Source organism: Ovis canadensis, chromosome X (genome assembly GCF_042477335.2).
Source record: "Ovis canadensis isolate MfBH-ARS-UI-01 breed Bighorn chromosome X, ARS-UI_OviCan_v2, whole genome shotgun sequence".
Taxonomy (NCBI): domain Eukaryota; kingdom Metazoa; phylum Chordata; class Mammalia; order Artiodactyla; family Bovidae; genus Ovis; species Ovis canadensis.
The window spans coordinates 129862808-129876396 of NC_091727.1; the positions used below are offsets into that span (position 1 = coordinate 129862808).

The 13589-nt window shown below is 44.6% G+C and overlaps 1 non-coding gene across 1 annotated transcript; it reads right to left on the reverse strand.

Annotated features, from left to right (window-relative positions):
- Positions 1–5820: 5820 nt before the first annotated feature.
- On the reverse strand, positions 5821–5893 carry TRNAG-CCC (transfer RNA glycine (anticodon CCC)). The gene has a single exon. It is a non-coding gene; the product is annotated as a tRNA-Gly (tRNA).
- Between the last annotated feature and the right edge of the window lie 7696 nt (positions 5894–13589).

The window sequence follows — 13589 nt, forward strand, 5'->3', positions numbered from 1 at the left end:
GATTGCCTCAAGGGAGAGGAAGTGGAGGACTGTGGCTGGGATAGGAGAGACTTCCTTTTCATAGTATACCATTTTGTACTGCTTGGATTTTTGTTAACCATGTCTTATCTTTTAAATAAAAGCATTCGTTACTAAAATTATAATGACATGCACAGTTCCGAGGGTCAGCTGGGTTTTTATCTCTGAGGCACAGACAGGCCGAGGATGTTGGGAAGTTCTCCTTGATGTTTATGGAAAGTTTATATTTATTGAGCAACTCCTGGGTGCTAAGAGGTTTCATTTCCATTTGCTTGTCTAATCCACACGATAATCCAGAGAGAGAAATCTACCTCATAGACAATCAACTCAGTTTCCTTGGAGAAGAGACCTGAGTTAAACTGCTTATTTTTCTTCAAACTATTGCTTTTTCTATGAGAGGTTTGAAAATTGGGAAGAAAAGAACCAGCTATGAGGAATGTAAAAAAGCAGTTGCACAGGACTTACTTATATCACAGAAATCAGTCATTTTTTCAAAAATTATTCATTTTAATCTGAAATGCAAACTTAGCTGGGCATCCAGTATTTTCTTTAGCTTTTTACAAATGCAGATCTAATTAAGAGAAGACATTATATTAGTTTCAGATGTGCAATATGATTCGCTATACATATATATTTTGAAATGATTACCACAATAAATCTACTTAACATCCATCCAGTACTTTTTTTTTCATGTTTTTTAATCGATTATGTAACTTGAACACTTTTTAGGTATATTTAAACCATATATAGTACATCAGATAGAATTATTTGCTATATATTCTGGAGATTGAGACCACTATTTTACTGTGGTGTTTTTTTTTTCTTTCTTATTCTGGTTTTTTTGTTGTTGTTGTTTGTTTTCCTTTTTCTAACTTCCTGTTGGTTGCTGCTAAGTCACTTCAGTTGTGTCCGACTCTGTGCAACCCCATAGACGGTAGCCCACCAGGCTCCCCTGTCCCTGGGATCCTCCAGGCAAGAACACTGAAGTGGGTTGCCATTTCCTTCTCCAATGCATGAAAGTGAAAAGTGAAAGTGAAGTCGCTCAGTCCTGTCCGACTCTTCGAGATCCCATGGACTGCAGCCTACCAGGCTCCTCCGCCCATGGGATTTCCCAGGCAGGAGTACTGGAGTGGGGTGCCATTGCCTTCTCCATCCTATTGGTTACTTGCATCATTTTTAGATTTTTATTTTAATTATCTATAGTGCTTTTGGGGTTTAGCTGTTTGTATAATTTTTCTAGTGGCTTCTTGAGGTATTATATAATATATGTTATATATAATAATGTAATAAACTTATGACAGCCTAATGGTGTCAATTCTTTTCCAGTCTGAGTGAAGTATAAAACTCTTATCTCTCTTTACATGCCATTATTTGTAATATAGTGGTCTTTTTTCTTATTTTCTTACATTTTTTCTAGCTTTAATAAAGTATAATTTATAAATATATAATTATCTTAAATATTACTTCTATATATGTTGAGAACCACATCAGACATAGCTATGTTTTGTTTCAACCATCAAACATAATTTAGAAAGCTCAAGAAGAGAAAGCAAGCCCATTGCATTTACCTATGTTTTTGCTTAACCATGTTCTTTCATTTTTCCTCATGTTCTAAGACTTGATTCCTTCTTTTATTGATTCCTTTCTGCTTGCATGCGCACTTGCTTCAATTGTTTCAGGCTCTGTGCAACCCTATGGACTGTAGCCCACCAGGCTACACCATGGGATTCCCCAGGCAAGAGTACTGTAGTGGATTGCCATGCCTTCTCCAGGGGTTCTTCCCAACCCAGGGATCGAATCCGCGTCTCTTATATCTCCTGCATCGGCAGGCAGGTTCTTTACCACTAGCACCACCTGGGAAGCCCTTCTTTCTGTTTAACCCCTATTAACTCAGAAAATCTTTTTCTTTTTTTAGGGAATTAACTTAAACAGCCAATTTTGTTGCACATTTCTGTTAATCAAAGTTTTACAGTGCTTCTAGAACCTTGGCATCGAAAAAGGAAGAGAGTTCCAGAAAAACATCTCTTTCTGCTTTATTGACTATGCCAAAGCCTTTAACTGTGTGGATCACCTCAAACTGTGGAAAATTCTGAAAGAGATGGGAATACCAGACCACCTGACCTTCCTCCTGAGAAATCTGTATGCAGGTCAAGAAGCAACAGTTAGAACTGGACATGGAACAACAGACTGGTTCCAAATAGGAAAAGGAGTTTGTCAAGGCTGTATATTGTCACCCTGCTTATTTAACTTATATGAAAAGTACATCATGAGAAACGCTGGACTGGAAGAAACACAAGCTGGAATCAAGGTTGCCGGGAGAAATATCAATAACCTCAGACATGCAGATGACACCACCCTTATGGCAGAAAGTGAAGAGGAACTAAAGAGCCTCTTGATGAAAGTGAAAGAGGAGAGTGGAAAAGTTGGCTTAAAGCTCAGCATTCAGAAAACTAAGATCATGGCATCTGATCCCATCACTTCATGGAAAATAGAAGGGGGAAGAGTGGAAACAGTGGCAGACTTTATTTTTTGGGGCTCCAAAATCACTGCAGATAGTGACTGCAGCCATGAAATTAAAAGACACTTACTCCTTGGAAGAAAAGTTATGACTAACCTAGACAGCATATTAAAAAGTGGAGACATTACTTTGCCAACAAACGTCTGTCTAGTCAAGGCTATGGTTTTTTCCAGTAGTCCTGTATGGATGTGAGTGTTGGACTATAAAGAAAGATGAGCACCGAAGAATTGATGCTTTTGAACTGTGGTGTTGGAGAAGACTCTTGAGTGTCTTGGACTGCAAGGAGATCCAACCAGTCCATCCTAAAGGAAATCAGTCCTGAATATTCATTGGAAAGACTGATGCTGAAGCTGAAACTCCAATACTTTGGCCACCTGATGTGAAGAGCTGACTCATTGGAAAAGACTCTGATGCTGGGAAAGATTGAAGGCAGGAGGAGAAGGGGATGACAGAGGATAAGATGCTTGGATGGCATCACTGACTCAATGGACATGAGTTTGAGTAAGCTCCGGGAGTTGGTGATGGACAGGGATGCCTGGCGTGCTGCGGTTCATGGGGTCGCAAAGAGTCAGGCAGAACTGAGCGACTGAACTGAACTGAACTGAGAGCCTTACAAACATCCCTTCCCATGTATGTCAGTGACATTGAGTTTGTGCTAATGAGGCCCTCTGCTGTCTGCAGAGAGAAGGGCAACACCATAAATCTAGAGGGTGTGGCAAATTTTTCTACACTGAAACAAGGCAGAGCAGTTTATAAATTACATTCAATTAGCACAGTAGCTGACCCCCAAACTTGGGGACTTGTAATGCCCTAGCTTTTTTCAACTTCAAGATACTCTTTCCTTCTCTTCTCACAGAAATGTGTAGTGAGATAGTTTGAAAATGAAACTTATGTCAAACTACATTTTGGATATTTAGTGACAAACTCTCTCCTTAACCCCCAAACTGGGAGACAACTTGTAGCTTCATGGAAGTAGGTCTGGGCATGGCAGTCAGTACCATTTGCCAGAGAAAGGAAAAGACTCACAGGGGCCATCCTGGAATATGGAGTGGTACTAGCCTGGAACCCTCCAGGGCCTTTATTCTGCCATATGAAAGAGGAAATACAATAGCGTCAGAGCTGAGGGGCCAGGTCCACCTTAACCTGTGGAGAGGAGGCTGGCTTTCCCATGAGCATTGCCTTCTGCTCCATCTAGACCTTTCCCCAGAAGAGTCTAGAGTCAGGGCATGAAGGGAGGCAGCGGGAGCTGAGTTTGCTTCCAAGAAGGAGAAGGAAATCTGTCAAAAGGGAACCTAATGCATACTCCCAGGAAGCATGGGAAGGACACCACAGCACAGCTACTATTCCCACTGAAACTTTTCCTTCTCTTCCCCCGACCCATGACAATAAAATTATCAGTACCAACTCCTTAGTGTTCCCCTGCAAGGCTTCCCTGGTGGCTCAGACAGTAAAGAATCAGCCTGCAATGCAGGAGACCCGGGTTCCATCCCTGGGTCGGAAAGATCCGCTGGAGAAGGGAATGGCAACCCACTCCAGTATTCTTGCCTGGAGAATTCCATGGACAGAGGGGCCTGGTGGCTACAGTCCATGGGGTCGCAAGGAGCTGGACATGACTGAGTGACTAGGCAGGCAGGCGAGAAGGAGGAGAGCCCACACTTACTGTTAGGAACTGTATCAGGCACTTGACATAACTGATATCCTTTAAGAGTCACAACAGCCCTCACACTAACCATGCTGATACCTAAGCTGATTGAGGGTTGGTTGGCCTCTGTGTCAAGCATTGTTCTAAGCACTTCGCATGAGTTGTTTCACGTAATCCTCACAGCGCCTAGACATAAGGCCCTACTGTTATTACCCTTTTCTAGACCACACAGTCAACAAGTAGGAGAACTTGGATTTTAAGTCATGTTTGGGGGCTTCCCAGGTGGCACTAATAGTAAAGAACCTGCCTGCCAACACAAGAGACATAAAAGATGCAGGTTCAATTCCTGGGTAGGGAATATCCCCTGGAGGAGAGCATGGAAACCCACTCTAGTATTCTTGCCTAGGAAATCCCATGGACAGAGGAGTCTGGTGGGCTACAGTCTATAGTGTCACACAGAGTCAGACATGACTGAAGTGACTTAGCACAGCTTGACCCCAAAGCCCACGTTCTTAGTTACTACACTAAACTTTAGGTAAATAATGGAACTCAAATTTCAACCCAGGTCTGTGAAGAACTTGCAAACCTAAGGTGCCTAGGTGAGAAGGTCAGATGAATAGAAGTTGTGTGAAAAACTCTACCAGCCTGTGCATGAGGGGACAGGTGTGAGCACGCACATACACATGCACTCACGCTCACACGCTGAAGAGAGCTACAAACCAGTCAAGGTGGATCACCAGCTGTTGCTGCCCTTCTGCTGGGCCACCATGTAAGAGCCACAGAGGCAGTAGCTACTCCAGTGTGGAGAATGTGGTTGAAAAGGGCTGTGAGGAGACTTGTGGGGGTACTGGTAATGTTCTTCACCTTTTTTTTTAATCTGGATGCTAGGTGGGTTCAGTGTGTGAAAATTCATTAAGCTGTAAACTTGTGAATCGCACACTTTCCAATATGTTACTCATCAATACAAAGTTGTGGTTTTTTCCAAAGGCAAAAGGAGGTTTAGGAAGATGAAAATTAAAGTGTTGGTCACTCAGTTGTATCCGATTCTTTGCGACCCTATGGACTGTAACCCGCCATGGTCCTCTGTACATGGAATTCTCCAGGCAAGAATACTGGAATGGCCATTCCCTTCTCCAGGGGATTTTCCTGACCCAGGGATCAAACCTGTATGTCCTGCATTGCAGGCATATTCTTTACCATCTGAGCCACCAGGGAAGCCAGGGTAGACTTAATTTTGCTGATTCCTTCAGCCAAGTAAAACTGACAACTCTGGACAGTTTGTATGAAAAAACCACAAGAGACTTTGAAAGATGGAGAAGGCAGACAGGCTAGGGGTTTTTGGACTCAAGCAATGACACATGGTGGTGAGTCTCCTGAGTTTTCTTCTTGCCTCATTTTTTCACCCTTGGAGCTCAAGAAACTGACAACCTGGAAAGGCTAATGGTTGCAGATTAAAAAGCCCCAGGAAAAGTCGTCTCTCTCTAGGAGAGGGGCAGCTTAGCAAGATAGAACACTTTATTTTTATCTTTTTACTTTCATTTATTTATTTATTTGGTTGCACCAGGTCTTAGTTGCAGCATGCAGGCATGTGGGATCTTTAGTTGGGGCATGTGAACCCTTAGTTGCAACATGCAGGATCTAGTTCCCTGACCAGGGATGGAACCTGGGCCCCCTGCATTGGGAGCACAGAGTCTTAGCCACTGGACCACCAAGGAAGGCCCAAGACAGACCATTTTAGATAAGAAGCTCTCTAGTGTCGCTGAACACATCCACCAGCAAAGGCTGAGTAGGGAGCAGAGATTTTAACGTCAGGCTCCCAAGCTCCCACCTGAGTCCCTTGCCAGACAGGATGCCAGAGAAGGTAGAGGAGGGAGCTAGGTGGTAATTTGCTCCCTGCTTGGGCATCAGTGGAGACCACGTGGGGAGCCAGGACTTCCACACCCACAAGGTGGTAATTCGACTACTACACTTCCCTTCCTGGCTAGGTGCTGTCAGATGCTCTAGTAGAGAGTTAAGACTTTCTCTGGGGAGTTCCCTGGTGGTCCAGTGGCTAAGACTCTGAGCTCCCAGTGCAGGGGGCCCAGGTTTGATCCCTGGTTGGGGAGCTAGATCCCACATGCTACAACTAAGACCCAGAGCAGCCAAATAAATAAATAAAAATTAAAAAAAAAAAAGACTTTCTCTGTCACCCAGCAGTAATAGAGCCATACCCTTTCCACCTGTGATGTCTATTGAGGAGCGGTAATGAGGAATTCCTATGCCTCCCAGCCAGGAGGTATCAGTGGAGACTGGAACACCCAAACCTGCCCACCAGTAACAGGGAGGTTCCCTACACAGTTGTCTGTGGAGGCTGAGTGGGGACCTGTGTTTTGACCCCCAGCTGGCAGTCCTGTGGTGGTGCCCCAATCCCCTCCCCTTTTTGCGCTAGAGCCCTGTCAGAGGGAGCTAGGCTGAAACAGAAAGCTTAGAAAAGATCCCCCTAAATTTGATCAGACACTATAGCAAAGAGGATCTAAGGATGGCAAGTAAGCACAAAAAAAGATGCTCAACATCATTAGCCTAGAGAGCACAAATGACAACCAGGAGACATTACTACACACCACTCAGACTGGCTAAACACAAGCCGAAAATCCAAATGGCGACACAACCAAAGGCTGCGGAAAAATTGGGAATGTTAAAGTGGTGCAGCCGCTGTGAAAGTCAGTTTGGCAATTTCTGAAAAAAAAAAAAAATGAAACATGCAACCACTATAAGACTCAGCAACTGTGTTTCTGGGCATTTATCCCAGTGAAATAAAAAACTTCTGTTCACACAAAAACCTGTACATAAATGTTCACAGCAGTTTTATTCTTAATAGCACCAAACTGGAAACCAGATGTCCTGAGATGGATGAAAGGTTTGTATACCACGGAACAAACTATTGATAACATGCATTTTGTATTAATAGCCAGAGAATTAGGCTCCGTTTAAAAAGAAAAAAAGTCAGTCCCAAAAGGTTACATGCTGTGTGATTCTATTTACATGACACTCTTGAAATGACAAAATTATGGAAATGAAGAACAAATTAGTAGTTGCCAGGGACGAGGGAGGGTGCAGGGGTGGCAGGGAAGCGGCTGTGAGAGCTCCTGGTGGTGATGGCACTGTCTGTATCTTGCTTGTGTCAATATATTGATTCTGGTTGTATATTACACTCTAGCTCTGCAAGCTGTGACAAGCGGGAGAAAGTGGGTAAAGGGGGTATGGGATCTCTGAATTATTTTTCACAGCTGCATGTGAATCTGTAACTATCTAAAAATGAACATTTTAATTAAGAAGAAAACAAGGATCCCGTTCAGCATGGACACAAGGCTCTGAAGCCTTTGCCCTCCTTTGCAATGAGTCTCCGATTGCCATTCCTTAGCTGGGTTGCTGATGTAGCCTTCTAAATCTGGCCTTGGACCCTGTTAAACTGTTACCATAGATTTTCTCTAGTTCACCTGCTGTTTCCGCTCTTGCTTCATGCCTACCTGCCAAATACACCAAAATCATCATCCCTGTCATGGAGCAGCAGATTATGGGTGAAGGCTTTTTACACTCGTCTCCCTTAATGGACACATGCTGTTGTAAACTGTAATTTTTAAAATATCCACCTTTCTTTCTTGTAGAGCCTTCTATGTTGGCTTCCATTTATTGTTCTCTTTTACATAACCTATAATCCAGGTTTCTACCTTGTGCATTTAAATCTCTTTTTACCTTTCCTCACTGTTCCCTAGCTTTCCTCCTGTTCCATATCCTCCCCCCACTTTTCCTTATCCTTTGGATTCAAAGATCCAAGATACTTAAGGCTGGCCTGGTTTGCAGCCCCACTGCCTCATGACTATCGGGAAAAGACATTTGGGCAAAAATATATTGATGACCACAACCTCTCCACAGGCAGCCCCACCCTCCACAGTACCAGCAGCCACCAGCTTCTGTTGCGTTTTGCTGCCCAAGAGTGCAAATTGGTTTTCTCCCTACCAACACTTCTCTCGCCCCGGCCACCTTCATCTCTCCCTTGGACAACTGCATGGCTCCATAACTGACCTCTCTCCACACTTAGCTCCACCCAATCCATTCTTCACCTACTGCCAGTCTATTTCATCTGTCTGGATCTGATCCTGTCAGGTCCCTCTTCAAACTTTCGTGTGGTTCTTCTCTGCTCCTAGGATGAAGCTCATACTCCTTAGTATGTCTTACAAGTAGGAAAGCATGTGATAGCTTCCTCAGTTATCCAAACCAGGACAGCATGTAAGGGGGTGCTGTTACTATGTACCCTGGGAAGGCAGGCATCCACTCATTCTTATACCATCCTTTATGATCTGGCCTTACCACCCCCGTTACTCATCACAGCTCCCCATCTTACCTGTAAACACACACACACACACCCCAGCCCCATTCTTTTTTTGGCTACCCTGGGTCTTCATTGCCATGCAAAGAATTAGTTGCCCCAGGGCATGGGGGATCTTAGTTCCCCAACCAGGGATCAAACCCACATCCCCTGCATTGGAAGACAGATTCTTAACCACTGGACCACCAAGGAAGTCCTCCTCAGCTACATTCTTTTTTGCTTTTTTTTTTTTTTTTTGCCTGAAACTCTTCTCCCCAAACCCCTTTGGCCAACTTGTAAGCAACTGCTTTAAGTCAAAATGTTTTCCTTGAGGAACCTTTCCCTGACTTCCACCACTGGCTCAGGTGACCCTCTTGTGCTCCCATCGCACTTGGCTCTTCCCTCATCATAATCTCTATCACACCAAGTTGTGATGCCTTATTTCACCCTCTAGACAGGCGCTTTGGGTAAAGAACACTTTCTGAGTTCTTAGCATCTAGCATGGCACTTGGAATGCGCTTACACTGTGTGCACTTTCCTCTGCTGAATGAGTGAGAATTAAGCACTGTGTTGTCACCCTGACTGCTGGCAACATAAAAGGGAAGAGGGGACCTGGAGAACGCTAAGCTCTTAGCAGGTGCTTAGAGCCCTGAGCAGGTTTGGCTCCCCCTGGTGGCAGCTGAATAGTAGTAACAGGCCCAGTTGGAAACGGCTGCAGGACAAGGATGGGAGGGGGAATCCTCCTCAAGCCAGGCTTCAGCAGCTCTCCCCATTGCTGCAGCCCCTCCTGCATAGTAAGTTCCCAACCCCAAGAACTTTGAGGATGAGAACTACAGTTCAGTGGAGTGGCTCCAGGCTGACTTACTGCTCTGGTATTGCCCGGGTGAAATGGACAAGGCTGACTGTTCTGTTTTTATATCCAAACCATGAATCAAAACCCCAATATGTGTGTGTGCTCATGGCAACTGTATGGGTGAAGTGACAAGACCTGGCTGCAACAGCAGCTGTGGAGGTAAACTTGGAGAATAGATACAGAATTGAGCCAGTTAAAAAACCAAAGGATAGGGAGGAATGGGACAAAGGCTTCTTGTCACTCCGCAGGGCTTCAGAGATTTTTGTCTCAAAAGGAGCCTTCCTCTCCATTTTTTTTTTTTCAACGTATCACTCTACCTTTTAAAATTTTTACTTTTTGGCCATGCTGTGAGAAATGTGGGAATCAGTTCCCTGACCAGAGATCAAACACGTGCCCCCTGCATTGGCTGTGTGGTCTTAACACTGGATTGGAAGTTCCCCTTCCCATCCCTTCTGTTTTTCACAGGTGGCTGCCTGGCTACTGGAGAAATGTGCTGGGGAAAAGACTGGGAAAAGATGAACAGTCAGACTCTGATGGCTGGCTTTGGTCTCCCTCCAGGCATGGGGTGGGGACAGTGAGCTGTCACTGGGGGGCATACAATAGATCAGCAGCAAAGTGGAGCTAGCCACAGGGACTCAGCTGGAAGAGGAGCCAGCTTTCTGAAGCTCTGGGGCAGGTAAGGTTACCCAGGGTTGGGATGGAAAGTTTCCCTGCCCCTCTGGGTTTCCTTTCCTTTCATTCTGCAAGCTAAAAACCAAGGGAACATGCTCAAAACACAGGGCCTAAAGACCTTCATGGCATAATCAATGTCCTTAGGAACATCAGAGGCTAAGGGCATCCAGGCAGGAAAATGGGGGAGGGGGGAATGAAAGGTGGTGGACAGGGCCTCGGTGCTGAGACAGGAAAGCAGCCTCGGGAAGGGAGAAGCAGTAGGGCCTGTTCAGCTCCTGCAAGGCCTTTGCAATCTTAGAGGCCAATTCAACTTCCCGAAAGCTTTAAGGAAAGAACCCTTGCTTCTTTCACCCTCTGTAGGTTAATATCACCCTCTGTATCTCCCGCCCTTCATTTCAATCCTTCTCATTAACATACATTCAAGGGAGGGAGGGGAAGTATTTATACCCGTGACTGATTCATGTTGATGTATGGCAGATACCAACACAACATAGTAGAGCAATTATCTTCCAATAAAAAGGAAAAAACATACACTCAAGGGGATTCCTGGTGGTCCTGTGGTTAGAACTCAGCTCTTTCACTGCCAGGCCTGGGTTCAATCCTTGTTTGGGAAGCTAAGATCTTGCAAGCCACAAATTGCAGCCAAAAGAAAAAAGAATACAGTGGGCCCAACACCATCCAAATGAACCAAAAGAGTGAAAGTGAAGTTGCTCAGTGGTGTCCGACTCTTTGTGACCCCATGGACTGTAGCCTACCAGGCTTCTCCATCCATGGGATTCTCCAGGCAAGAATACTGGAGTGGGTTACCATTTCCTTCTCCAGGGGATCTTCCCGACCCAGGGATCGAACCTGGGTCTCCTGTATCGGAGGCAGACGCTTTAACCTCTGAGCCACCAGGAGAGCCTCAATGTGACCTCAAATCAGTCTCTTGGTTATCAGATTTATGGGAAACTGACTTTACACTGCTATTTCCTTGAGATTTGACAACTAACATCTGGCCTTACATTCAATTTTATCCCTGAAACAAGTTTTCCTAACACAGGTTTTTCTTAACAGCATAAAAGTCTGAGGCAGCTAACATCACTTGCCCCAGCAGAAATCAACCCAGAAGGGCAACCCAAGAACCAATGGCAAGGCCCGATGGATCTTAACTCTCATGTGTGCATAGTACAAGGGATCTGAACATACTTGTTAGCATCTTAACTCCCCTGTGGTTGTCCTACCAAGACCTAGACTTTGGAAAAGGTGATTTTTTAGAAGAAATATTTGAACCAAGCAAGATTTTACAGAACATCAAGTCATCAAAAATCTGTCATAATTTGGAGAATTTGCTTTTTTTTTAAACAAGGCGTGTAAGACTTGCAAGAAAAGCCCAAGAGAAAACAAGCCTCAAGAATAAAACTGTAGCTCCACTTCAATCATGACTGTCAGAAGAACCTGTTTCAGGCTTCCCTTGTTGGTCCAGTGGTGAGGACTCCACGCTCCCAATGCAGGGGGCCTAGGTTTGATCCCTGGTCATGGAACTAGATCCCACATACTGCAACTAAGAGTTCACATGCTACAACTAAAGATCCTGCACACTGCAACAAAGATGGAAGATTCTGCAAGCCACAACTAAAACCCAGCATGGCCAAATCAATGAATTTAAAAACCCTAGTTTCCTACAATGGCAGGTGGATTCTTTACCATGGAGCCACCAGGGGAAGCCCCTTTGGGATCTTTAGAAGACCCCAGACACAGGGCCCTCCTATAAGGACCTCTTTTGGTCCTTGATGCACAGGTTGCAAAAGGTCTGTGCCTTTTTTCACGGTAATGAAAATGAATCCCTGGCAAAGGCAGGGCAAGGGAAAACCAGACACAGAGGAGACTGGGGCTCAGGGCTGCAAGAGCCAATCATCAGGGCTGAAGAAGCATCCATCTCGAGACCGGAGGTAGAGACTCAAGCCAGGGTAGGGGGCTGGCTCCAATTCCTGACTGCGGACATAAGGGCTATTCTTGCAAATAGGGTACTTACACTTTTAGTGGTCTCCAGTCCAAGTGGTAGGCCCTCGGGGTGGCAATACAGAGCTTTCTATCCTGCCCCCACACCTCACAACGTGACTTCTTTCTGGAGGTCTCCTCCCCTTCCCCCACAACCAAGAGGGAGATGGTAGGAGGGCAAGTTAATAGGAGAGCTTTTTCTTTAATTTCAACTTTTACATGATTCTAATAACCCTCAGGTTAAGGGCTACATACTATTGATGGGCAAATTAATAAAACTCTTGAGCAGAAAATGCTTTTATTCCAAATCTGGAAAAGCCCCAACTTGAGATGAAATAAACCTCTGATAAAGACATTAGGTTTGAGAGTTGCCTAGTTCAGCCTTGGTCCAAGTAATCTCCTTTTCTCCGGTTCTAAGGGTAAGGGGAGGTGAGGGCATGTGAAATCAAACCTGGTGATGTCTTTTGCTCAGAAGTAATTACACGGCTATTAAGGCTAGTCTCTTCTCAACTGTGCTTTCCTTGCAACTCCATTCAGCTTTTATGCCTCCTCCCTGGCCCCTACAGGCCTGTTCCTGCTACTGTTCCCCAGTTAAGAATTGCCATCCAGGACACTTGGGACTCTCACTGGAGGAAAAAAGAACAGTTCTGGCAGTACTTCAGGCACTATGCTGGGTGTCACAGGGAATTGAATCCTGACCTGCCCTCAGGCACAGGAATCAAAGATGGGGGCTAAGGGCCTTTCCTGAGGGCCTCAAAAGCTCATCCTAGGAACCGGATTGCCCAAGAGGGCCCAGAGTAGGGGGTCCTGATGTCAAAAAAATTCTGACATAGCAAACCCTGATTCAGTGACCCAATACTTCAGGAAATAGCAGAATAAGCAATTTATGGCATCAGTGTTCCACGTCAGCTGGCCCCAGATCAAAGACCTGAAATCAAAGAGGCCTAGAGGGTCAGAGGAACACATTTCACAGCTCAATTCGGTTCCCTTTTGAATCACTTTTTCCAAAAGATCATTGTAAATACCCTGATATTCAAGATACAACAAAAACAAAAGCCGAACCAGGCTTCAAAGACAAGGCAGCACCCTTCGCAAAGCTCTAGAAGCATTTAGTTTCTCAAAAAGTCAGTGTGCTTATTTGATAATGCACACACTCACACAAAAAACCCTCATGTAACATTTTGGAATGCATTATAATTAGAAGAGCTGAAATTAAATGCTAAATGTGTGTCAACTACAGATGGAGGGAAGTTTTAACCACATTTGGCAAAACTGGCTCAAAAAATGAATAAATTATAAAAACTACTCCCTTCCTCTAAGAAAAGACCTAATTCCTATCATCAGGATTAAGAACCAGAGATCCAACAGGCATATACAGCCTATAACTTAGGTATAATGCAAAGAATTACACTATACCTAGTTCTCAATTAACCCCAGGCATCTTCAATTCTTATAACTGAAGAAAAGTGCAGCTGTGTCTATTATTGGCTTAACAATACAGTTAACAGCTTGGAAACAAAGAAGTAAGAACCATGATTGGGCGGCCAAGACACCTAAACCA